Genomic DNA, 7,342 nt, shown 5'->3' with positions numbered 1-7,342 from the left:
GGAAAGATTTCTGAGAAAGAGTGAAAAATGAGAGAGAAAACGATTATGGATTGAAATCTAGGTCACTTTAGATCTTGAAAGCTGTAAGTAAGTATGTATCGAGAAGTCTGGGTATTTATAGTAAAAGAAGATGACTTGTCGAGAACTCAAAAATAGATATATGGAGTTTGTCTATCGAGATGTCATTTAAAGACGTGAAGTACATGTCGAGAAGTTATTTTAAATTACTCTTATAGAGAACTCAAACTTGACTTATCGAAATGTCAAATAAATACCCAGTTTGTCCAAAAAGTGGACTGAATCAATTCTAACTTTTATTTGAATAAATTTGAAATAAAATTAGAATAAATTTTCCAAAAGTATTTTACCAAAATAATTTACCATTTTAAATTATTTCAGTTCTGAGTTATTCATAAGTCAAGAATTGTACTTGTAGAGAACTCTGTGAATGAACATTATTAGAGAACTCTACAAGGATTTGTCGATAAGTCATTTTAAACCTATCGAGAAGTCACTCGAGAAGTCAATGAGTTGACTTATCGAGGACTCACTCGAGAAGTCCTGAAATGACTTGTCGTGAAGTCAATTTATACTTATCGAGAACTCAGTTTGCTAGATACTTTTAGTTATTGTAATTATGCCTTGAGTTAATTTTACATATTAAGGATGTAAATTAACACCTAAGCAGTTTACTAAGAATTTGAAAAATTCCAAGTTAAATGAATTTGAAAGACAAATATACAGAGATTTCTGAAATATTTATATTTCATATTTCAGTTAATTTCCAACTTAATCAAATTAATTTTGATTTACTGGAGATTAATATGTTGAACAACATTAGCTGAGTTCTTGCCTTAGGATGAAGAATTGAGCAAACTAATTTCACTTACAAGTCTAGTGAAAGTTTCTTCATCCAAAGGTTTAGTAAAAATGTCAGCTAGTTATTTTTCTGTTGGTGCAAGAAGTTTTAATGCTAAAACAGGATACAGGTCTTAGAAAGACAGAATTTATATCTGTGAAACCAACAGCTCCATAAATGATTCCCTTGGAATGTCATGATTCCAAGTTGAGCTTCCTTCCAGTATCTAAAGATCCTCTTTCTCCCCCTGAGGTTGTGCAATCAAACTCAGGTGTATGAGATGGGCTTCTATTTGCCATGATTCTCTTGTTGGGAAGTTTCTTCATTTCCTTAGTCTGACAAACTTTACAAACTTCAATTTGAGCAAGCTTGTTTCTTTCTCCTGATACCTTGGTGTAGAAGCAACAAATACCATTCTTATTTGTTAAGTCAAAATCTTCAACAAACAAGCTCCCTTTCCTTGCTCCCTTAAGAGCAACTTCACCAGTTTTCTTGCTGATAACAGTGCATTCTCCTTGTAGAATAAGACTTGAGACCATTTTCTACAATATGCTAATTCTGAAAAGACTCACTTCAAGATCAGCTACCAGTGCTACATTAATCAAAGACATCATTTTCAAAATATTCTTGCCATATCCCATTTTGAATCCTTTGCTGTTGTCTCCAAAGGTCACAAATGGGCCAGCTTTCTCCTCAAATTGTGATAGCAGGGCTTTATCACCAGTCATATGCCTGGAACATCCACTGTCTATGATCCATATGACTTCCTTCACTTGCCCTGCACACAATGAGTCTTAAGTGTGTCTGGAAACCCAAGCAGTGTTGGGTAGCTTATTTTTGGTAACTTTTTCAGGAGAAAGAGAATAAGTAATTTTAGAAGAAACAGAATTCAGTGATTATTGTGCATATTTTCCTTCTGAAGTAGACTCATTTCTTGATTCTTTAAGATCTACTCTCAGTTTATGACAACTCTTCATTACCTTCATGTTGCAAGAAATGCAGTCAAACTTGTCACAGAATGAATAAGGATCATTACCATTAGCTTCAATGTATTTGCAAGCTCCTTTAGTTGGCTTGCTAACAACCTTTTTACAAAGGTAAATTAGATGATTTGAAGAACCACATTTTTCACACTTCTTTCTAGGAGCATTTGCAATATAGGCAAAATTATTTCTTTTGTTTATCCCTATTTTTCCATTTCTATTTCTCTTTTTCTTTCTTGCATATACAACTTTGGTTTCTTGAACAGGAGTCTTGGGATTGTGTTTGTTCATGAGCTTCTCTTCAGTTTTTGAAGTCTGAACCGATTCTTCAGTTTTCTTTTATTTATCTTCATCATCAATTTTTTGCTTTATTATCAATTCTTCTTCACTGAAGTTGACTACACATGCTTTGAATGTAGGTGCATTAACCTCTTTCAAAAAGGTTAGAGCATTCTCAGTCTTCTTGGCTTTCCCTTTATCACCTACAATCATCTTTTTGTCACTCATGTCTTCATAATCGAAGCCAATAGTAATTTTTGCACATGGCTTATTCTTCTCATGATACTGTTCAACCAGTTCAGATGCATTTCTGAAAGATTTCATCTTTACTTCATTCTTTTCTAGTTTCTCCCTTAACATTGCTTCAATTTCATTTGCACACTTGAGCTTGTTCTTGAGATAGGCATTTTCTTCTTTTAAAGCTTCAAACTCAACCATCAACAATTCAGTTTCTTGCTTCTCACTCTCAAGCTTCTTATTTATCTTTGTTAATCTGCTAACTTATTCATTAGCAGCAACCATGCTTGTGTGAATGTGAAACATTTCTGTACTCATCTTTTCAACAATTTCCTTGTATTGATTTACATTTAAATCAATAGTGGTAAAAATTGGTGTTTATCCTTTTAATGAGGATGATTCACCTTGCTCCAAGGCCATTAGAGCATAGTTTCCAACTTCCTCATCTTCATCATTATCTGAGTCATCCCAACTCTTTTCCTCTACAATATAAGCTTTGCTCTCTTGCTTTTTAAGAAGAACTTCATACTTTGCTTCCAGTTCAAGATAAGCTTTGTCTTTCTTTGCCTTTTTGGGTTTCCTGCATTCTGTAGCAAAGTGGCCTAGTTTATCATAATTCAAGCACCTTATATTAGATCTATCAACATATCCAGTTTTGTAACCACTCTTGTTGTCAGAATTGTACTTCCCCTTCTCTTTCCAGCTGTTGTCTTTGTTGAAGGATTGTCCTTTATTCCTGAAGTACCTTGGCTTCTTTACTCTAATATTAGAGAATTTTCTAGCTAGATAAGCCATATACTGATCTAGCTCATCCAGTTCTTCAAGAGTATACAACTCATCCTTTTCCAACTCTAAGATGACTTGCTCCTGTGAATCATTTGTTCTCTACTCACTTGATAAGGCATTTAAAGTTTGGTGTCTTAGTTCATTATTGAATGAGTGGCTTTTATTAACAATTAAATCACTTGAGTCATCCACCACATATCCTTGATCAGAATTCAGCGATTGCCTTTGAATCATCTCTAGTTCATATGTTTTAAGAATCCTATACAGAACTTCCAGAGTTATTCTGCTCAAGTCTCTTCCTTTCCTGATTGTTGAGATTTTTTGTTCCAAATGATCAGGAAGAGTAAGCAAGAACTTTAGATTCACTTCTTCAGCTTCATAGTATTTTTCATGAAGCTGCAAGTCATTTATCAGCTTGTTGAATCTTTCAAATACATCAGTAATGCTTTCCTTAGGCTTAGCCATGAAACCCTCATATTGTGAAATCAGTATCCTTCTTTGATTTGATCTAACCTCCTCAGTTCCTTCACATAGTATCTCAATCTTTTCCCATATCTGCTTGGCAGTATCACAGTTGATAATATTGTTGTACATCACATTGTCAAGTGACTCAATCAATATCATTTGCAAGCTGCTATCCAGGGAAACTTTCTCCTTTTCAGGAAATGTATACTCAGCAGGATCTTTTGGAGCATAATGAGCTGGTATGACAATGTCTGCATCTGTAGATTCCTCAACTCTTATCATAGGAATGAAGGGTCCATTCTTGAGGATCTGAATGTAGAATGGATTTGCCATCCTGATAAACAACATCATTTTCTTTTTCCAAAGAGCGTAGTTAGCTTTGTCAAAGGTAGGAATTTTGATGCTACTAATTTTCTGTGTATTCATTCTTCCAAGATCTTGAATCTGTTTGCTTTCATATTTTACTCTGATACCACTTGTTAGGTAATGAATCACACATAGAGGGGGGGGGTGAATGTGTTTTCTGATTTTAGGCTTTTCTTGAAAGATAATGGTTGAATAAAGTAAATTAAATCTTGTATAAAAAAATGTTCATGCAGAAATTAAACTTGCATAAACTAAAGAACACGGATTTTCAAAACTCACTTAATTTTTGTGTTAAAAATTAAAATGCTTTGCTACAAGATTTCTAAGCTCTTCTAAGTTAAAGAGCTCAGCTTCTTCTCGAGAGTATTACAAGAATTTTTATCTAATTTGTTACATCTAACTAGAAGACCAGTGTTAACTTTATAGCTCAGTTAACTGCTGGTTTACACAGTGGATAATAAACATGCTATTAGCTTTTCTAAACTGTCACTTGTCATTTATATTTATAGAAAAGCAAATCTTCCATTTCTGGCTTAGCATATCTTTAGCATCCCGTATTTACTTTAATCTTCCTCTGTCAGTTAATCTTTGCCATTGATCTTGCACACTCTTCAAGCTGCTTTTTGTAGACTTGTCAATCCAGCTGTTGGATTATTTGTTGATTGTTTATCTTAGATATTAAACTGATCTGTAATTCTGTACTTTGAGACTATACTTTGAGATCTCTAGTTTGATTCATTTGAACACTTGATATCTCGATAAGTATAAAGGCTTATCGAGATCTCTAGTACTCCATAATGAGTTTGGCTTGTAGAGGTCTTCAGCTCATCGAGATCTCTAGTCTTCATAACTTCACTTGACTTGTAGAAAACTCTGAGTTCTCGAATGGATATAGACTTGTCGATAACTCTGAGTTCTCTAGTGAAGGAATGACTTGTCGATATCTTTTTGAGTTCTCGAGTAACTTTCCTGACTTCTCTACTCCCGGTGGATATTGCTGATCTGTTGAGTAGATATTGCTCATCTGTCGAGTAGATGTATAACTTATCCGTCGAGTAGGTATTGCTCATCCGTCGAGTAGATGTTATTCATCCATCGAGTGGATATATAGCTCACCCGTCGAGTAGATATTGCTTATCCATCGGTACTCTCTGGAGTTTGAATGACTTCTCGATAAGTCATTCTGGAGTTCTCGAATGACTTCTCTATAACATTAAATCTGTGACTTGTAGAGATCTTGACTTAGAACATTATTTTCCAAACAGATTTATTCAACTCCAAGCTTCTTCAAAATTCATCTGAGGCATGATCTTCTTGATCTTCTTCCAGATAGAATCCTTAGGCTTGATACTATTTTAGGAAAAAGACTTCAGTCTGCTCCTTTGCATTTTTACAGACTTTAAGTGTTACAAGTACAGAATACAAATTTAGATAACAATACAACTTACTTAGGGTTGACAAGTTATCTTAATCTTGTTAAAGTACAGGCATGTCTTTTACAACAATCTTCTCGTAGAGTGTTTTATAAGAAACCCGGTTTCGATATTTATCCAAAACTGGTACCAAATTAGATCGTTTTTATAGTTACTTAGCGGCTAAGTGATCTATTTTCGGATCTGATATGATCCAATGGGTATTAATATTCCATAAGTATAATAGTTGAATTTCTATTTTATTTTTCATAATTATCTAAAAATCAGATATTTATTTTTTTTTCCGAAAAATAGAAAAATCCTTTAAATTGTTCTTGGATGTTTTAATCCATTCTTGATCTTAATCTTGCGATATCTGGAGATCCGTTGCTCCGTTTTTGAAGATCTAGTAGTCGAATCGAAGCTCTCTTCGAGCCTGTTATTTTGATACCAGAATCATCAATTAAGGTTGAGAAATTCTCAAAAAACGTAGTTCATCATTTTAGTACGAATTGAGTTCTTGATTTTCAGAAGTTTTTTATAACACCCTCCAAATCCGGGGTATAGGTTTGGGGCATTATTAACAACAATTACCAACTATACCTGCACAAGCGGAATATAAATATAATAATCACCCCGAACTATCAGTACTCAGGATCTTTTAAGGTCTGAGTTTGAAAACAAGAATCACGCACTACACTTTATTACAAACCCAACTAAATAAAACCTGTCTCAAGAACTATCTTTGATACAAAACTTTATTCTATCTACAGTTTCACTACACAACTTTTATTCAAACTACACAAGACTTTTATTCAACCCAACATTACTACTTATCCTGCTACACCTGATCTGGCAATTCAAAGCTCTCTTCGGGAATAGGAAGGAACACTCTTGGTATAAGAGGGTCCCAGCTGCTTGACTCGCTTCTTGACTATGCGGGTCCTGATGGGTTTCATTCTCTACTTTAACTGTAAAACAATAGGAGTAACAATAAAAAGGGATGAGCCAAAATTGCTCAACAAGCCTGCAAAAATATATATATGGTATAGAGAAAGAGAAATGAGAGAAACAATAAGCTGCTGGTTGTAACAACCATCTGTATCTGTATCGAATAGTAATTTACCAATAATGGCGAGTGCCAAATGAACAAGACTGGAAATAAGAACCAACATATGCACTATAATCTGCTGATCAGTTAGAATATAGTGCAGATCTATACCCAACTGCATAGACCCAACCAACATAAGGAGTACTCAGGCAACTATGGCCTATTAATTAATGGTCTGGGAAAAACCCAGCCTTTATAGTAACCATCCAGTCCAAGGCTGAGCATCCGGAACAATCGGTATGCTATTGATATATCCCAACACCAGGATATACCAGAGTATATGTAGGGTAAAGGAATTGAAATATGAACAGGGAATTCAATAAATTGGGTAAATCAAGAATTGAAATGAAACTGGAACAAGCAATAATAAATGGGTAACAGTGTATATGAACAATGATTATCAAAGAGAATTGATATGATAGAAAAGAAATATAAATCACTATTCTGAATTTAGAATAGGGGAAAAAACTTGCCTTGCGCGTACTTAACCTGGTTTAACTCACTGCCTTCTGACCCTAGCTTGCTCTGCCTTGCTAAAACTGAACAAATCATGGAAAGATAGGTGTTTAGATAACTTACTATATACGTGTATCTTGAATTGATATCACACAACCTTATCAGTCTACCCATGCGTTTCTATCTGACTCGCATATATATATACATACATTTATACAGCACATCTATTCACATAATCACATAAAGCACGTAGCACGTAAAACACATAATTAATTTCTAGATTTATAATTATTTTTAGAATCAATTCTAGGCTTATACCTGCATTACTAGTCTTATCTGATTTTATTATAATTTTTCGGGATTTATTCGGCTCAATTATACCCCTATT

This window comes from Apium graveolens, chromosome 3 (assembly GCF_009905375.1).
Source record: "Apium graveolens cultivar Ventura chromosome 3, ASM990537v1, whole genome shotgun sequence".
Classification (NCBI taxonomy): domain Eukaryota; kingdom Viridiplantae; phylum Streptophyta; class Magnoliopsida; order Apiales; family Apiaceae; genus Apium; species Apium graveolens.
The sequence above is the reverse complement of the archived record's forward strand: the minus strand, read 5'-3'. Positions refer to the sequence as shown.